This window comes from Leopardus geoffroyi, chromosome C1, assembly GCF_018350155.1.
Source record: "Leopardus geoffroyi isolate Oge1 chromosome C1, O.geoffroyi_Oge1_pat1.0, whole genome shotgun sequence".
Taxonomy (NCBI): Eukaryota; Metazoa; Chordata; class Mammalia; order Carnivora; family Felidae; genus Leopardus; species Leopardus geoffroyi.
In genome coordinates this window covers 37,299,175-37,319,448 of record NC_059328.1, presented here as the reverse complement: position 1 = coordinate 37,319,448, position 20,274 = coordinate 37,299,175, and the positions used below count along the sequence as shown (strand labels likewise).

The 20,274-nt window shown below is 42.2% G+C and overlaps 1 pseudogene; it reads left to right on the top strand.

Annotated features, from left to right (window-relative positions):
- The first annotated feature begins 14,682 nt into the window (after window positions 1-14,682).
- Window positions 14,683-19,095, top strand: LOC123596794 (annotated as a pseudogene).
- The last annotated feature ends 1,179 nt before the right edge of the window (window positions 19,096-20,274 follow it).

Sequence of the window (20,274 nt, the reverse complement as noted above, 5' to 3'; positions counted from 1 at the left end):
CTGAGCCGAAGTTGGAAGCTCAACTGACAAAACCACCCAGGTGCCTCTGATTTCTCTAATTCTTAAATCGTGCTCTTTTGCCTTAATCTCCCTCTTTTTTTTCTGCTTCATTATTCTGTATAAGTTTGTCCTCTATATTTCTAATGGTCTGTTCTGCCTCATCCATCCTTGCTGCCATGGCATCCATCTGTGATTGCAGCTCAGTTATAGAATTTTTAATTTCATTCTAACTACTTTTTACTTCTTTTATCTTTGCAGAAAGGCATTCAGATCTATTTTCAACTCCACCTAGTATTCTTATCATGATTCTAAATTCTGGTTTAGACATCTTGCTTGTATCTGTGTTGGTTAAATCCCTGGCTGTCGTTTTTTCACGCTCTTTCTTTTGAGGTGAATTCCTTCATTTTGTCATTTTGAAGGGAGAAAAGGAATTAATGAAGTAGAAAAATTAAAATTAAAAAAATTGAAATTAAGAAAATATTCAAAATTAAAAATACACACACAAAATAATCAAATAAATGATGCTAGATCCTAAGTGTGTTTTGATCTGGGTGTTGAAAGTGGTTTGACAGATTAAAGAAAAAAAAAGGGGGGGGGAAGGAAATCGTTTGAGAATTTGAAAAAATGAATACACTGAAGTAGATTAAAATGAGATGATGGGAGTAAAATAGAATTTGAAAACAATTACACAGAAGTGAAGAATATAGTAGAAAAAAATGAAAGAAAAATATTTTCAATAAAAATTAAAAATAAAAATGGATTCTCTCTCTGTATTCAAGAAAAAGAAAAACAAAAAGAGAAAACAGAGGGGAAAAAAGAAGGAAATGATTTGAAAATTTGAAAAAGTGAATACACTGTAGTAGACTAAAATAAAGTGATGGAAGTAAAATAGAATTTGAAAAAAATTACATAAAAGCAAAAAAATATATAGTAAAAAAATTAAAGAAAAATATTTTTAATAGAAATTGCAAGTAAAAATGAAGTTTTTCTCTTTTTGCATTCAAGAAAAAGAAAAGAAACAAAAAAGAAAAACGAAAAAGAAAAAGAAAAGGAAATTGTTTGAAAATTTCAAAAAGTTAATACACTGAAGTAGACTAAAATAAAATGATGGAAGTAAAATTGAATTTTAAAAATTTACACAAAAGTAAAAAATATAGTAAAAAAATTGAAGAAAAATATTTTTAATAAAAATTGAAAATAAAAATGAATTTTTTCTCTTTCTGTATTCAAGAAAAAGAAAATAAGTGTAAAAGAAAGAAAGAAAGAAAGAAAGAAAGAAAGAAAATTGAATAGATGGACCTGCTAACAGATTGAAATAGGACTGAAATTACTCTGTTTTCCCCTAGAAGTCAGACTATGTAGTGCTTTATAGTCCATAAACTAGGTAGGCAGTGAGACTTCTGTTCTTGAAGAGCGAGGTTGGCCCAGTTGGGTGGGGCTCAGTGTAATGGCTCCGTTCTCCACTAGATGGCACTGCTAGCCCCACTGGGGTGGATTGTTACAGGGCTCCTAGGTGCATATGCACATGCGTGGGAGTGGTGAAAATGGCATCACCCAGCTACCCAGGCTCCAGTATCGGAACTCTGTTCCCCTGGAACAGCAATCGTGCATCCATCCTCTGTCTTCAGCTTTCATCCACTCCCCGTTTTTTCACTGCCCGTGACCAGGCCCCAGGCAGTACCTCTCTCCCGAGTTTCATCTTAGATGTGGCTGTTTTCCCCAGCCCCTTACTTCTGAAGGACTGCGGCTTTGACCTGTTCTGCCCCTCTGCGGAGGGTCTCACTGAGCAATGGCCAGGTGCTGGCCACACCTAGGAACGTTCATGAGACCCTGCTGCTGCTGGTGCCCTGAGACTGCGGCCAGGTGCCAGCCCGCCCCAGAAAAAGTTCGTGAGATAGTGTATCTGCAGCTTTTCAGGGATTATGGAAAATCACAACACATATCTGACACCAGGCTTCACCCTTAATAACCTTGTTCCAGCACCAGCAAATGTGGCCGTTTTCTGGGGTCTGCTGGGACCAGGTGGCCTCAACAATCTCTACCAAATGTCCTTCCAGCAGTGGAACTGCTTTTCCCCATGTGGCCCAAGAACCGCCTGGACCCCATTCTGTTCCTGGGGATTTGCCCTTCCCACCAGAGCACCGCCCGGTATCGAGGTGCAGAGGTGCAGACTTTGTGCTCCTCTTGTTTACAGTCTTAATGGAATTTAAACCCTCTCCTTTCTCCTTTCTCCCTTTTTAGTTTAGTCCCTGTGGCTGTTTCCAAATTTTCCACTTTCTCTCCAGCTACTTTTGGGGAGGGGTGCTTTTCCCATATTCTCCCCCCCCATCTCCGTTCTCTCTCTGCACGTGAAAGCACCTCCCTTCCCATGGCTTCTCGCGCCCCAAGTTCACCTCTCTGTGCCACGTACCTGCTGAATTCTAAGGTTCAGGTTGTGCAGATTGTTGTGTTAATCCTCCAATCAGTTTTCTAGGTGTGCAGGATGGTTTAGTGTTGGTCTGGCTGTATTTCATGGATACAAAACACACAAAAAATTTCCATGCTGTTCTGCCATCTTGGCTCCTCCCCCACCCAAAAGATTTAAAATGGAAAGTGACATGGTTAGATAGTAGATTACTCTGACAGCTATTTGGGAGATAATAATAGGTAAATGTTTGTTGTGTGCTTACTAAGTGTCAAGTACTATATTAAAGTGATTTACATATAGTAACTCCTTTAATCTTCATAATAAAAATTTGAGGTAGGCATTACCATTATCCCCATGGTATATATAGAGGAACTAATGCAGTTTTCCCAGGACATCAAAGGGTGAGAAGGGGGCTCGGGATTTGAATCCAGTCCGCTTCAAGAATCCAGGTCTTAGATTCTTAGATGATGTATATGTGTGTGTATAGGGGGGGGGGGGTTGAAAGACTGGCTCTAGAAGACCATTTCTCTTGCCGTTGCAATATTCAGATAAGATGTGATGGTGGCCTGGCAAGGGGGAGTGCCATGGTACAGAGAGGCAGAATGAGTGAGAGAAATACTGGAGAATGTTTTTTTTTTTTTTATTTTTTTGAAAGAAAGAGAGAGAGAGAGTGCATTTATGCATGCAGAGAAGGGCAGAGAGAGAAAGAGAGAATCCCAAGCAGGTTCTGTACTGTCGGTGGGGATCCCCACATGGGGTTTGAACTCATGAACTGTAAGATCATGACCTGAGCCAAAATCAAGAGTTGGATGCTTATCCTGCAAAGCCACTCAGGTGTTATGCCCTGTAGAGTGTTTTTGATGGAGTTGATAACTGACTGGATGTGAATGCAGTAAGGAAGACATATAGGATGATCCCTATGTTTCTCTTCATTGAGAAAAACAGAGCAAGAAGAATCACATTTCCCCCTTGTCCCCAACATGCCCCATCCCAAGTGTCTTCTGTTCATCTTAAGCCCACCATCAAGAATTACCTCCCCTATGAATGCTTCTCTAACCATCCAGCCTGTGAACGATTAAAGTACGCATTTTCATACCTCTCATTTGATACTTCATTTGTTTATGTTTTCATTTATGACTCATTCCATAGTCAGCAGTCCTATGCAGCCTCATTATGTATCTCTTTTTATGTTCAACTTATCTTCCTTATTAGGTCTGGAAACTCCATGGTGGTGAAGGATTTATTTTTTTTAATCTTGGATTTTCTTGGAGCCCAGCCAGGCTGGGTGCATAGCAGTTGCTTTAGAAATAGTTGTTTAGGGGCGCCTGGGTGGCTCAGTCAGTTAAGTCTCTGACTCTTGACTTCAGCTCAGGTCATAATCTCATGGTCATGAGATCAAGCCCCGTCTCTGGCTCTGTGCTGGGTGTGGAGCCTGCTTAATATTGTCTCTCTCCTGGGGCACCTGGATGGCTCAGTCAGTTAAGTGTCTGACTCTTGATTTCAACTCAGGTCATGATCTCACTGTTCCTGAGTTTGAGCCCTCAGGCTCTGCACTGACAATGCGGACCCTGCATGGGATTCTCTCTCTCCTTCTCCCTCTGCCCCTTCCCTGCTCGTGTGCACTGCTCTTGCTCTCTCTCTCTCTCAAAAAATATTTATTTAGTTCACTTGAACTAGGGAAACATACTGGGGGCTTTTAGGAAAGAGCAGGATGAGGAATATAAGATGTAGATGTACGATCTAGAAAGCAAGAGAATAACAAAGGAATGGAGGCATCCCAGGTCAATGGGCTTGTCTACTAAGAGAATAAACTTAAGGTAAGGGGTGGGAAGGGAGGTGAGGAGAGAAAGAATAGAGTAGAGTGACAGCTGTTTTCACAATGGGGAACTTAGTGCTTGTTCTGAAGGGAGACGGTGCTGTTAGAAAGGAAGAATGGAAGGTGCTGAGAGATGGGCTATTAGAGAAAAAATAGGGCCAGGGGTTGAGTGGGGTGTTGAATAGAAGGAATGAGCTGGATGGGATGGGACACAGAAACTTCACTGATGTCCAGTCCCAAATAGTTTTATGAAAGTATTCAGGCTGGGCCCTCATCACTTTGGTCTGCTCTTAACTGACAACATAGTAGTTGTGGTTTTGAAGGGGTCCACCTGGGAAGACAAACATAGAGACATAGGAGGAAGGATAGAGGGAAGGAGTGGACATATTACATCTCTCATGCCAGGTAACCTCAATTTTCTCAGAGGATTCTGAGGCATCTTCTGTCCTGGCAAGGACAGAGAGGATTGAATGTCTGAGCAGGGTGGGGATCTGGGGTAGCTACAGTGATGCTGAGGGCATTGGCAAGCAGTTGTTAAAAGACAGAGGAACCAGTGGAATTTACATAACAGGTTCCATGCAGAGGGCCCAGGCGACATGGTTCCATTTTGTATTTTTTCCCACATGAGTCCAGGAGTAGGAGAATGGAAATGTTCAGAAAGGAGACATAAAACCAGTCTCCTCCCTTAGTGCTGCCTCTTGTGCACCGATCAGTCCTGGGAAATGCCAGCATACAAAGATGGGTCCAGGGTAGGCCTCTCCCTGGGACAACTCACAGTCTGGTGGAAGACAGACAGATACAGAACAATGGATACTTGCTATGATTAGAAAGAACTCTATGGCTTATCTAGACCTCATCCAGTCTTACGAATCAAGAAATGAAATCCCAAACAGAAAAGTAGCTTTCCCTGAGCCCCTTCTCTCCATACTGAGAATTCCAAAGTTTTCTCTCCTTTCGTCCTTAATGCCTGTGTGCCATACCAGTTGTTCCGATCTCCGCATTGATACAGGGAAACCATCGAATGTGTCTAGCAGTGTTGGTCTGTTACCTTGAGCAATCCCAATATCTTAGAAACTGGGTGGAGAAGTGTGAGCTTCCAGAGGAGGAAAAGGAGCAAGCAGAGAGACCTGAGGGGCATGGGGAACACGAGGTGTTATGGGATACAAGGAGACAATGTTGAAACACTTCAAGTAAAAGATGGATGTTCAGTCCATCCTGAGACAGCAAAGATCAAGTTTAAAATGTGTTTCTTGGAATTAGTGATGTAGAAGTCAGTTGTAACCATAAGAGGAGTTGTTGAAATGACGGATATAGAAACAAAATGAAATGGGTTGGAAAAGGAATACGACGGCAATTCAATTAGTACTGAGTACTGTGGAGAAAATATTATCAACTCTAAAAAGCTTGGCTATGAAAAAGCAGAGAATTAGGACGCTACCCCCAATAAAGGGACAGGAATTCAAGAGCATAGGGATGGGAAGGACTCTCTGCCGCTCCCTGCCTCCCTTCACCCGGTTCCTAGAAAAGGGAGAAGTTGGGATCTGAAGAGAAGTCGCTGACCTTGACCTAGAAGAAATAAGGAAAGGTTGGGGGTAGATGTAGAGTTTCATGTTTTGTGGATGACTTCTTTGGATAAGTGTATGTTCATGATTTTTTCCCATTTCTTCACTGGATTGTTAGTTTTTTCAGTGTTAAGTTGGATAAGTTCTTTATAGATTTTGGATACTAACCCTTTATTTGATATGCCATTTGCACATAACTTCTCCCATTCTGTTGGTTGCTTTTTAGTTTTGCTGAGTGTTTCTTTCGCTGTGCAGAAGCTTTTTATCTTGATGAGGTCCCAATAGTTCCTTTTTGTTTTTGTTTCCCTTGCCTCTGGAGACATGTCAAGTAAGAAGTTGCTACAGCTGAGGTCAAAGACGTTGCTGTCTGTTTTCTCCTCTAGGATTTTGATGACTTCCTGTCTTACATTTAGGTCTTTCATCCGTTTTAAGTTCATTTTTGTGTATGGTGTAAGAAAGTGGTCCAGATTCATTCTTCTGCATGTTGCTGTTCAATTTTCCCAGCGCCACTTGCTGAAGAGACTGTATTTTTTCCATTGGATGTTCTTTCCTGCTTTGCCAAAGATTAGTTGGCCATATGTTTGTGGATCCATTTCTGGGTTCTCTATTCTGTTCCATTGGTCTGAATGTCTGTTTTTGTGCCAGTACCACAGTCTTGATGATTACAGCTTTGTAATACATCTTGAAGTCTGGAATTATGATGCCTCCAGCTTTGGTTTTCTTTTTCAACATTACTTTGGCTATTCAGGATCTTTTCTGTTTTCATACACATTTTAGGATTGTTTGTTCTAGCTCTGTGAAGAATGCTGGTGTTATTTTGATAGGGATTGCATTGAATGTGTAGGTTGCTTTGGGTAGTATCAACATTTTAACAATATGTGTTCTTACAATCCATGAGCATGGAATGCTTTTCCACTTCTTTGTGTCTTCTTCCATTTCTTTCATAAGCTTTCTATAGTTTTCAGTGTACAAATCTTTTACCTCTTTGGTTAGGTTTATTCCTAGGTATTTTATGGGTTTAGGTGCAATTGCAAATGGGATAGATTCCTTGATTTCTCCTGCTGCTGCTTCCTTATCTGTGTGTAGAAATGCAACTGATTTCTGTACATTGATTTTTTATCCTGTGACTTTGCTGAATTCACGTATCAGTTCTACAGTTTTTAGGTGGAGTCTTTCAGGGTTTCATGTAGAGTATCATGTCATCTGAGAAGAAAGTTTGACTTCATCTTTGATGCTTTGTATGCTTTTTATTTCTTTTTGTTGTCTGATTGCTGAGGCTAGGATCTTCAGCACTATGTTGAACAACAGAGGTGAAAGTGGACATCCCTGTCATGTTCCTGACCTTATGGGGAAAGCTCTCAGTTTTCCCCCATTGAGGATGATATTAGCTGTGGGTCTTTCATATATGGCTTTTATGATGTTGAGGTATGTTCCTTTATCCCTACTTTATTGTTTTTATCAAGAAAAGATGTTGTACTATCAACAATAGCCAAAGTATGGAAAGAGCCAAATGTCCATCATGTCCATCGATGGATGAATGGATAAAGAAGATGTGAGATATATATATATATATATATATATATATATATATATATATGATGGAGTATTACTTGGAAATCAAAAAGAATGAAATCTTGCCATTTGCAACTACATGGATGGAATTCTAGAGGGTACTATGCTAAGTGAAATTAGTCAGAGAAAGACAAATATCATATGACTTCACTCATGAGGACTCTAAGATACAAAATGGATGAGCATAAGGGAAGGGAAGCAGAAATAATATAAAAACAGGGAGGGGGACAAAACATAAGAGACTCTTAGGGTGTCTGGGTGGCTCACTCAGTTGGGCGTCTAACTTCAGCTCAGGTCATGATCTCACAGTTCATGGGTTGAAGCCCTGCATTGGGCTCTGTGCTGACAGCACAGAGCCTGGAGCCCACTTCAAGTTCTGTGGCTCTCCCTCTCTCTGCTCCTCCCCTGCCCCTGCTCACAAACACACACTCTCTCGCTCTCTCTCAAAAATAAATAAACATAAAAAAAAGAGAGACTCTTAAATAGGGAGAACAAACAGAGGGTTACTGGAGGGGTTGTGGGGGGGGGATGGGCTAAATAGTAAGGGGCATTAAGGAATCTACTCCTGAAATCATTGTTGCACTATATGCTAACTAACTTGGATATAAATTAAAAAATAAATAAATAAATAAATAAAAGAAATGATGCTGTATTTTGTCAAATGTTTTTACTGCATCTACTGAAAGGATCATATGGTTCTTTTTTTTTTTCAACGTTTATTTATTTTTGGGACAGAGAGAGACAGAGCATGAATGGGGGAGGGGCAGAGAGAGAGGGAGACACAGAATCAGAAACAGGCTCCAGGCTCTGAGCCATCAGCCCAGAGCCTGACGTGGGGCTCGAACTCACGGACTGCGAGATCGTGACCTGGCTGAAGTTGGACGCTCAACCGACTGCGCCACTCAGGCGCCCCGGATCATATGGTTCTTATCCTTTCTTTTATTAACGTGGTTTATCACAATGATTGGTTTGTGAACCAGCCCTACAGCCCAGGAAAAAAATCCCACTTGATCATGGTGAATACTTCTTTTAATGTACTTTTGAATTCAATTTCTTAGTATCTTCTTGAGAATTTTTGCAACTAGATTAATCAGGGATATTGACCTGTAATTCTCCTTTTTAGTGGGGTCTTGGTTTTGGAATCAAGGTAATGATGGCTTCATAAAATGAGTTTGGAAACTTTATTTTCATTTCTTTTTTTTTTTTTTTTTTTTTGGAAAATTTTGAGAAGAATAGGTATTAACTCTTCTTTAAATGTCTGGTAGAATTCCCCTGGGAAGTTATCTGGCCCAAGACTCTTTGTTGGGAGATTTTTGATAACTGGTTCAATTTCTTTGCTGATTATGAGCCTGTTAAATTTTTCTATTTCTTCCTGTTTCAGTATTGGTAGTGTGTGAATGTCTAGGAATTTGTCCATTTCTTTCAGATTGTCCAGTTTGTTGGCATATAACTTTCATAGTATTCTCTTATTATAATTGCTTGTATTTCTGTGGTGTTAGCTGTGATCTCTCTCCTTTCATTCATGATTCTATCTACTTGGGTACTCTCTCTTTTCTTTTGACAAGTCTGGCTAGGGGGTTATCAATTTTATTTAATTCTTTCAAAGAAACTAGCTTTTACTTTTATTGATCTTATTGTCTGTTTGTTTCTATCTCATTTATTTCTGCTTTAATCTTTATTTATTTTTAAATGTTTATTTATTTATTTATTTATTTATTTATTTATTTATTTTCAACGTTTATTTATTTTTTGGGGGACAGAGAGAGACAGAGCATGAATGGGGGAGGGGCAGAGAGAGAGGGAGACACAGAATCGGAAACAGGCTCCAGGCTCTGAGCCATCAGCCCAGAGCCTGACGCAGGGCTCGAACTCCAGGACCGCGAGATCGTGACCTGGCTGAAGTCGGACGCTTAACCGACTGCGCCACCCAGGCGCCCCAAATGTTTATTTATTTTTGAGAGAAAGCACAAGCAGGGCCAGTGGGGGGTGGCAGAGAGAGAAGAGAAAGAGAATATGAAACAGGTTCCAGGCTCCAAGCTGTAAGCACAGAGCCAACATGGGTCTCAAACTCATGAACTGTGAGATCATGGCCTGAGCCAAAGTTGGATGCTTAACTGAACTGAGCCACCCAGGCACCCATATTTCTGCTCTAATCTTTATTATTTCCCTTCTTCTGCTGGATTTGGGCTTTATTTGCTGCTCCTTTTCTAGCTCCTTTAGGTGTAAGGTTAGGTTGTGTATTTAGGAGCTTTTTGCTTCTTGAGATAGTCTTGAATTTCAATGTAGTTTCCTCTTAGGACTGCCTTTGCTACATTCCAAAGGGTTTGGATTGTTGTGTTTTCATTTTCATTTGCTTCCATGTATTTTTTTGTTTCTTCTTTAATTTTCTGGTTAACCCATTCATTCTTTTATTTTATTAAACAATTTTTTAACGTTTCTTTATTTTGGAGAGATAGGGAAAGAGCATGAGTGGGGGAGGGGCAGAGAGAGGGAGGCACAGAATCCAAAGCAGGCTCCAGGCTCTGAGCTGTCAGCACAGAGCCTGACATGCGGTTTGAACTCACAAACTGTGACATCATGACCTGAGACAAAGTTGGATACTTAACCAACTGAGCCACCCAGGTGAGGCCCCATTCATTCTTTAGTAGGATGTTCTTTAACCTCCATGTATTTGAGGGCTTTCCAAATTTTTTCTTGTGGTTGATCTCAAGTTTCATAGCATTGTGATCTGAAAATATGCATGGCATGTTCTCATTTTTACTTGTTGAGGGCTAATTTGTGACCCACTATGTGATCTATTCTGGAGAATGTTTGATGTGTACTTGAGAAGAATGTGTATTCTGTTGCTTTAGGATGAAATGTTCTGAATATATCTGTTAAGTCCATCTGGTCTAGTGTGTCTGTTATTCAAAGCCATTGTTTCCTTGTTGATTTTCTGCTTAGATGATCTACCCATTGCTGTAAATGGGGTGTTAAAATCTCCTACTATTATTGTATTATTATCAGTGAATTTCTTTATGTTTGTGTTTGATTGATTTATAGATTTGGGTGCTTCAAGTTGAGGGCATAGATGTTTACAATTGTTAGATCTTCTTGATGGATGAACCCCTTAATTATGATATAATATCCTTCATCTTTTGTTACAGTCTTTGTTTTAAAATCTAGTTTGTCTGAGATAAATATGGTAACTTCAACTTTATTTTGACATCCATTAGCTCAATAGATGGTTCTCCATCCCTTCCCTTTCAATCTGCAGGTGTCCTTAGGTCTAAAATGAGTCTCCTGTAGGCAGCATATAGATGGTTCTTGTTTTTTATTCATTCTGATACCCTGTGTCTTTTGATTGGAACATTTAGTCCATTTACATTCAGAGTGATTATTCAAAGATATGAATTTAGTGCCATTGTGTTATCTGTAGATTTGGTGTTTCTGGTGATGTTCTCTGGTACTTTGTAGTCTTTATTGCTTTAGTCTTCATTTTTTTTTCCCCACTCAGAGAATCTCCCTTAAAATTTCTTGTAGGGAAGGTTTTTTTTTTTTTTTTTTTTTTTTTTTTTTTTTTTTTTATCTCTCCTTTTATTCTGTATGACAGCCTTGCTGGATAAAGGATTCTTGGCTACATATTTTTTCCTCTTTAGCACATTGCCACTCCCTTCTGGCCTGCCAAGTTTCAGTGGACAGGTCTGCTACTAACCTTATTTGTCTACCCTTGTAGGTTAAGGACCTTTTGTCTCTAGCTGCTTTCAAAATTCTCTCTTTATCTTTGTATTTTGCAGGTTTCACTATGGTATGTCATGGTGTTGGCCTATTTTTATTGATTTTGAAGGGAGGTCTCTGTGCATCTTGGACTTGGATGCCTATTTTCTTCCCCAGATTAGGGAAGTTCTCAGTTATAATTTGTTCACATAATCCTTCTGCTCCTTTGTCTCATTCTTCTTCTTCTGGGACTCCCATAATATGGATATTGTTTTGTTTCAAGGAATCACTTAGTTCTCTAAGTCTCCCTTTGTGATCTAGTAATTTCCCTTCCTTATTTTTTTAGCTTCATTATTTTCCATAATTTTATCTTTTATTTCACCTATTCTCTCCTCTGCTTCTTCAATCCTTACTGTCACTGTATGTAGTTTATTTTGCATTTCAGCTTTAGCAATTCTTAATTCATCCTGACTAGTTCTTAGGCTTTGATTTCTGTATCAAGGGTTTCTCTGGTGTCTTCTATGCTTTTTTCAAGCCCAGCTAGTAGTCTCATGACTGTTGTTCAGGTATATGCTTATATCTGCTTTGAGCAAGTCCCTGGCTGTGATTTATTCTTGACCTTCCTTCTGGGGAGAATTCCTCTGTATTGTCATTTTGGTTAAGCTTCTGTCTTTTGCATGTTTTTTTAAAAATTTTTTTAAGTTTATTAATTTTTGAGAGAGAGAGACAGAGTATGAGCAGGGGAGCGGTAGAGAGAGAGGGAGACACAGAATCTGAAGTAGGCTCCAGGCTCCGAGCTGTCAGCACAGAGCCTGATGCGGGGCTCGAACTCACAAACTGTGAGATCATGACCTGAGCTGAAGTAGGATGCTCAACCGACTGCACCACCCAGGCGCCCCATGCAGGTTTTAAAAGCATATTATGTTTCTTGCACCTGAAAGTACTACTATATTAAAAAGGGGTCATACACTGTCCAGGGCCTGGCACTCCAGGAAGTGTTTCTGGTATATGTTGTGTGCACTCTTCTGTTGCGTTTTGGCTGCTCTTTCCCACTGGTCAGTCCTATGCAGAGCTCCTCCTTGCTTGCAGTGGTGGAGTGTTTGGACCTTTAGCTAGGTGTGTTTTTATTTGTTAAAGTAACCCTGGGAAAAAAGGGGGTAGGGAGCCTGATGTTAAAAAAAGAGAAAGGGAAAGGAACAAAGGAAATAAAACAGACAATCCCCCCAAAAAACCCTATAAGGCTGATTTCAAAGAAGAAGAAAGGAAAAAGTTAAAAAAAAGAAAAGAAGGAAAAATAAAAGAATAAAAAAATCTTGATACCAAAGAAAAAGAGAGAAAAGGAGATGAAAAAAAAAAAGGAAGTATGAGTCTGATTCCAAAAGAAAAAAAAAAGGAGGAAACAAATTATAAAAGAGCCTCTGTTGATGCCTGGATATGGTGGCTGTACTAGTCTGGAGGAGAGGCTGGCTGCATCGGGTCAGTCTTGCTCCAGTAAATAAGCAGTTGACAGGCACAGAGGGACAAGGTTATGTGTAAGCAAGTCCCACCTCCACCAGAGGCCTCTGTGTTGCTCTGAAGTCCCAGTGAGTTGTTGTTGGGGGGAAATGGTGCCCCCAATCCCTAGTCCTTGTACCAGAGATCTCAACCCCTGCTGTTCAAGTAGCCCTCATAGAATAGTGAGGAAAGTCAGTTTGTTCTGCTCTCCTGCATCTTCTTGGAACAAAGGCTGGGATTCAAAAGCCCAAGTCTTAAAGGAGCTGTCGTGGTGCAGATCCACTCCCCTCCTCCAGAGTAGAGCCTCTCCACCCTGCTGATGAAAGACCTTTGGCTGGAAGCTACCAGGTCTTTTGTTCTTGGGGAGGCAATAAGCCCTCTTCCCAAAGTATTCCAAGAAGAGGTCTATTCTCTCCCAGTGCACCCTGGAGATGACTACACCATGCTATGCACTCCAGGGCCAGCTCCCTCCTTCCCAGGAGCACTTGCAGAGAAAGTCATGCACTTCCAAAACATGAGAGTTTGAGTTGCAAAAACAAAACAAAACATCAAAAAAAAAAAAATAACCTAGACTCAGTACTTCTCACTCCAGAGATGTTTTCCTCTTGTGCTAATTTGATGCCACATTATTGCAACCCCTCTCTCTTTCTTTCCCTTTTGTCTCTCTATGGAAGAGGTTCCTTCCCCCTCTGTAGCATGGCTATTTTTCTCTCTCCCAACTCACATCCATGCACCTGCCAAACTGTTTCCCTCCAAGTGTGGAGATCCTTCTGCCACTCTACAGATTAATTTCCTGGGTATTGTAAGTGATCTGACCCCAATACAGCTATGTTTGAGGGATAAGAAAAGCCTAGTGTCCCCCTACTTCTCCACAATCTTAGCTCCTATCTTCAAAAAATTTTTTATTAAAGATAATACTTTTACCTAATCTCTACACCCAACATGGCTGATTCTATCCTATCTTTGCCACATATTTCAAATACCTGCTCTATGCCTCTCTTCATCTGTAAAATGGGGATAATGATGATGATTACAGTCTCATGTTAGTTCTTCTAATCTCTGAATGTTGCCTGGCACAGAGCAAGGAGACAATTATACTCTGATAAAAATTGAAAATAATGTTCATAACTATGAAGGACATGCATGTTGTGGGTAAGCCAACTTGCTGCACTACCTAGGGGTGAAATTCACAAGGAACCATGAAAGGGGAACTTCACTGTGGGAAACACATGACCCAACGGCTCATTATTTCCCCAGGGCCTCCCACCTGTCTCAGGCTGACTGCTAGCCAGCAGAGCCCACAACACCTGACCATTGTCTGTGCTGCCCCTTTAGTTTCTGTCCACCTTCTGTCCTTGTGCCTCCCTTGGGGGACATTTTTTGGTGGTCACAGTTTTAGTGGAGCATGGCCTGCACTGAGTGGCCGCATCCTGAAGGGCAGTGGATGCTGGGTGTTCATGACAGGGTACCTGCCACTGCCACCATGGGTACCATCTCTACGAGAGCCTCACCTGGCCCTGGCCAGACCTGCTCAGGGACAGATGGCAGCTCCTGAGTACTTATCCAGGCAGCTGACAGACCAGTGGCCCTCAGAATGGCCCAGAGAGGGGAATAGCCAGGCATGGCACCATTTGGCTCCTTGGGGTCCCCTAGAGGAGGAGAGCATGTGATCAAAAAGGAGGCATATCTCTAGGAAGAAACAGGACACAGAGCCCCTGCTGCGCAGGTATGAGGGGATCCTGGAGGACAAAGTAACATAGCTTTGTGGTAAGAGCTCCCACTGGGCAGTCCCTACACTGAATCTAAAGAGAATGGCAACCCAATGATGGCCATGACCTGGGAGCACAGAGCAGGCTCCTTAACTAATTGAAGGATACTTCAGATTCTAAGCCCGATTGTCTTCCCCACCTCCACTCCCACACTAGAACATAAGTTCACTGAATCTGGAATCTGGATCAGAGTCTGGCACATCAGAAACAGTTTGAAACTCCTAATCACTGATGATATCTAGAACTATTGCCCTGTGGCCATTCTACTCTCTACCACCATTCCAAACAGTGAACCTAAAGAGGAAGGTTTTATTGATTTGTCTATCCCTGTTCCAAAAGGTCCAGGAACTACAAAATCTTCAGAACATGGCAGAGAACCTATGTGCCAGTCCTCGCTGGCTATGGGGGAGCCAAGTTACCCTTGCAGTCTATGACCCAGACTACATGAAGGTGATCTTGGGGCAATTAGGTGAGAGCTAACCCACATCTGCTGGTGTGCCTCTTCCTTCTTGGGTACATTCCTTGGGGACTGTGAAATTCCATAAGAGACTGGTGGCTCAGCCTTTAATACCCTCCAGCAACCATCTTCCTAGCCCACAAGCAAGCATAAGGCCAAATATAGATACTTAGATGCTTCAATAGTTGTGAGGCATTACATCTTCCTTCCTGCCTTCTTTCCTTCCTTCCTTCCTTCCTTCCTTCCTTCCTTCCTTCCTTCCTTCCTATTTTTCTGTCTTTTTATCTTTCCTGTCTTTCTCTCTTTCTTTCCACAACCTAGAGGTGTGGCCAAACCCAAAGGTGTGATGGTCTGGGAAGGAGGGGATGGGATGATCTCTCCAGACAAACCCATTCTCCTGTCCCACCTCTGGGTGTTCTGTCTGGTGGTTGGCTGGAGGAAGGAGGGGCTTGACCACACCTGTCCTGAACCTTGTGCTCCCTCTGCAGGTGTTTGACCCTTCACGGTTTGCACTGGGTTCTGTTCGACACAGTCATGCTTTCTTGCCCTTCTCAGGAGGAGTAAGGTGAGTTACTTGTACCAGGATGGGAGTGGGGGACTGTTTACCTGGAACATATCCAATGTTTGTAACTTCTTATGTTTACATGGGTGTCTACAGATATGCTCTTGCATGTCTGTGTGCTGGGAAAGAGGTGTGTGTCTCTACGTACAAGAGAAAGTTGGTAAGCACAGCACGACAGAGAGACTTAGACCCATTGCTCTTCCCCAATCTCCAGCCACACTTCAGTGTTGGTGGCTGTTCCAAAGCTCAATGCATTCTAGCGTTTGATTCAGTGTATGAGTATGACTTTGCACAATCGATTTTCTCACATGTTAATTTCAAGTGTTGTCAATTTTTGAGTCTGGATGGAATCTGATAGATTTTTTTTTTTTCAACGTTTATTTATTTTTGGGACAGAGAGAGACAGAGCATGAACGGGGGAGGGGCAGAGAGAGGGAGACACAGAATCGGAAACAGGCTCCAGGCTCCGAGCCATCAGCCCAGAGCCCGACGCGGGGCTCGAACTCACGGACCGCGAGATCGTGACCTGGCCGAAGTCGGATGCCCAACCGACTGCGCCACCCAGGCGCCCCTGATAGATTTCTTTTGTACATATTTTCAAGCCAGTCTTTTCTACTCAACTCGCCATTCTGTCCCCGCACTGCATGACTTTGCATTGTTTCCATTCTCAGCTGCCTTTTATGTCTCAAATAGTTAAGTCATATACAGAAATAGTTACTGTAGCCTCTTAAGGGATTCATGAAGTATTCCACTAATCTGTGTCGCCATTATGTTTGCATCTATCCAAAATATTTGTAATGGTAATGTTCGCATACACTTGACAGTTTTCCCAGTTGTCAAATCAGTACACATGATCTGGGCTCCACACACTTAAAAAAAATTTTTTTTAATGTTAATTTATTTTGAGAGAGAGAGATAGAGCACAAGCAGGAGAGGGAGAGAGGGAGACACAGAATCTGAAACAGGCTCCAGGCTCTGAGCTGTCAGCACAGAACCAACGCGGGGCTCAAATTCACAAGCCACAAGATCATTACCTGAGCCAAAGTTGGACACACAACTGACCGCGCCACTCAGGCACCCTTGTACACACCTTAATATCATACTTAGAGTCCAATTGCACCAGTGGGCAAATATATGCAAATGAGGACACTAAACTGTTTTTGAGAGAAAAGCCACTCTTTTATACATGACACATGGTATTTGAAAGTTTCCTGGGGTATAAAACATAAAGCAGACTTTAAGTTGCTGCGGAGCCGGATGACTGTTCTCCAGAGTGGCTGCTGTGAAATCCTCCAGTGCTGCTGAAATTGTCCTCTAAATAGTAACTTCAGGAAACTCTCCAAGAGTTACTAGAAACAAGTTTTTTTTGGAATGCATAAATCTATCAATTCTTCAAATAGTGAATCCACTTTCAAGAATGGGCTTTAAGCCAATTATTCTTGCAGATGCTGGCCTAGGATTTGATTTCACCCTGGGATTAAATTCCTCCTGCTAGACATCAGCAGAAGACATGTGGCTGCCAGAAGAGACAGGAGAGGGCTAGACAGCTCTATTCCTAGCTCAGACCTAATGGTTACTCATATTTTATTCCGTTCAGGATTTTGTTTTCAGTGCAATAAACATCATTCAATTCTAAGACTACTTATCAAGCCTGTCTCTGTGTGTCAAATCCTCTGCTAGGAGTTGGTAATGCAGAGGAAAGATATTGATCTTGCATCCAAGAGATCACAGTGAAGAGATAAATGCCACCACTCAAAAGAGACAGTATTCATTCATTCTTTCACTCACTCATTTACTAATTGAATACACTATAGGAAGTTCCATGTACCTCACATTGTCCCGTACATGTAACAAGTCCTTTAGTAAAAAAATAACTATAGTGACTTCAGAGTCAAGGTATGATGTACAGGCAACAGAGAGGGGGAGGGTGTCATTGCCCTTAGGCTTGAGCATATGGCAGGTGGAAGGAAGGTATTCTCAGGAATCACATCAGCAGGAGCTGAGCTGGGGGATGGAGCTGGACAGGTGACAGGTGAGTGAGGGAACAAGCCAGAGAGGACTTTGATGCCAGCTGAGGCATGTGGACATGACCTAGCTGTGATGGAGGGCCTGGGAGAGTCAGAGCTGGGCAGGGCTTCAAGAGAGGGAGGGGAGGCAGGAGACAGAGAAGCCAGGGTGAGGAGACTGAGGGATGGCAGGCAGGGACATTTCTGCAGTAGAAATGGAGTCTATAGCAGCTGGTTGACTGAAGGGTTGAAGGGAAGACTGGAGTCTGGACCCAAACTGGGAGGGAGATGGTGCAGCACGTTGAGTATCGTTAAGGCCTTGACCCACCATGATATTTCCCTGTGTTCATTATGACTTCCTTACACAATTCCACCTTGTCCTTTCTCTGAGGATCTGAGTCCCTCTAGCCCCCCAGACGGTTAAGGCCTGACATGTGACCCAGCCTGCTCCCTATGGTACCTTATTCTGGCTTTCCCTATGTGAAACCAGAAATGGCTTATGGAGAGAGCAAACAACCTAAGGATTAACTGTTGTAGTGATCACTTGACTTGGCTGTGTGCCTCAGGAGCTGACTCTCTTGTAAGAGGATTTCAGGCCTGCTGACAGCAGAGGTAGGAGCAGCAGTTAGTCCTGGAAGACTGTCGGCTTTGTCAAAGGTCAGGGGCAGAGTGTGAAGCAAGGCTTGGGTCGAGATGTGTGTGGGTGTCCTGGAAGGAAAGGGATTGGGGCCAGACCCATGCAGGAAGGCCCTGCATGTGCTGTTCCCAGCAAGGGGACTGAGGCCACTTCTCATTTCCTTTTCCCTCCCTGACCCAGGAACTGCATCGGGAAGCAGTTTGCCATGAATGAGATGAAGGTGGCGGTGGCCCTGACCCTGCTCTGCTTTGAGCTGGCGCCAGATCCTTCCGGGGTCCCTGTTCCCTGGCCAAGAATTGTGTTGAGGTCCAAGAATGGGATCCACCTGCATCCCAGGAAGCTCCTCTAAAACCTGTGCAGACAAGTGTGAACCCTGAGGCCCTCCTGCCTGCCATCCTGTCTTCCTGTCCGTCTCTCATCTCCTGTTTTTTGCCCCACTCATGCCAGCCTCTGTGATCTCCTCCTCTTGCCCGTCAGACTGTCTGCCTTTCTCTGTCTCACCCTTTTCCAGGATTCCTACTAGTTTTCTGTTACCCTTCTCTTACCCAGCTGTAGTTCTGACTGTGTGTGTAACTCTTGATTCTGCGCCTGTCTCCAGCCTGTCTGGCTTCTCCTGTTGTTTTCCATTCCTGTCTGATGTTCTTTCCCTGTACTCTTTTCTCTTACCATTCTACCAAATGACAAAAACTTAGTCCCTTAAAAGAGCACAAATTGATCATCTTGTAGTTCAGGAGACCAGAAATCTGAAAAGGGTCTCACTGGGCCACAACCAAGGTGTTGAAGAAGCTCTAAGGGAGAATCTCTTCTGCATTTTCCACTTTCTTAAAGTCTGCGCTTAAGGCCATTCAATGAGGGGATTGGGCCTCCCTGTGAATCAAGGAACTATCCCTTTCTTAAATTCAATTGACTACAAATCTGAACCATATCTATAAATCTTTTAGTGAAACACCAAGACTTTTGTTTAATTGAATAACTGGTACTACATCCAATCCAAGTCGACCCACAAAACTAGTCTTCACAGTCCAACTGTAGTCCACTTGGCATTCATACATCTCTTTAAACCATACTTGATCTGCCCATTAACTAGAATACAGTCACCTTTCCACCAAGTGTCCTTAATATAATTGAAAGTATGTTGACCCTTGTCCCTAGCCACAAAACAAAGTCATTGGAGCATATTTTTTCTTCTCCCTGAAATCCTATATCTTCAGGACTATAATATATATTTAACATAATTACATCTTACATTTTATCTGGAGGATGTAAGGCAAGGAAGAAAACTCTGACACACAGGTGCACACATATATAACCAAATTCACAACAAATAAAGAAAAATGCTAGAAACAATATACTCCTTATTTCTACAACCTGTGGCATGACCAAAGCTAGCATTTATAAATACCTTCTCCCACTACCCATTCCATATTTGCTTTACCCTTAGTAAGCACCATACCTGTTGTGGTTTTTTGGCCTGGTGGGGTGACCCAAACCTTATTTCTTGAAGTACCTGGGCCATAACCAGTCCTGCCTCAACTGGGCAGTGGCATTTTTCAGTTTACTTTAACGACAGGGCATGGTAGTTCTAAGAGATGCCCCATGTACTTCCTCTATTCCAAGCATAATTCTTCTCACCTTCATTGGTAAGGAAACTACTAATTTCCCCTTTGCAATCAGGATCAATCCAGTACAGTAATTGCTTTTGATTCAGACCCATGAGGAGCCCAAAGTGGCCAGGAGATATGTTCACATGCAGTTCAACGTAATCATCCTGTGTGTCCTGGTGGAAGCACTCCTGCCTTTGGAACTAAGATCACTAGGCCAACAGAGCACATGTTACAGGAATAAGCACCAATGATGTGGCTAATTGGGTCACTAGGGGTAATAATGTGTGGTGTCTGTCCCATTTCCATCTCTTGAGTCCTGGATGGGTGAACCCTGACTGTAGAGTAAGAGAACCATATGTTGGACATTGATTTATAGCATATTCAGCCCCTTGAAGAGCCTTCCTTTAACCCTGCAAGTTATTGCCTCCTAGCTAGTGCTGTATACCCTAACTTATCCTGAGGTTATTTCTCTGCTTCTGGAATACATAACTGGAATGGATGTATTCCCCAAATGAAAGAAGACTCAGTAGATTATAGGGGTTTGATGTCTCCAGCTTCATGGGGATATCCCATATGTCCCCATTCCAATTTTCAGGTTCCCATTGCTCAGTGTTCTCACTATAATTTGGCACCTACAAGATATGGAATTTAATTTGCTTATAATTGTGACACAGACAGAATGATGCTCTGGG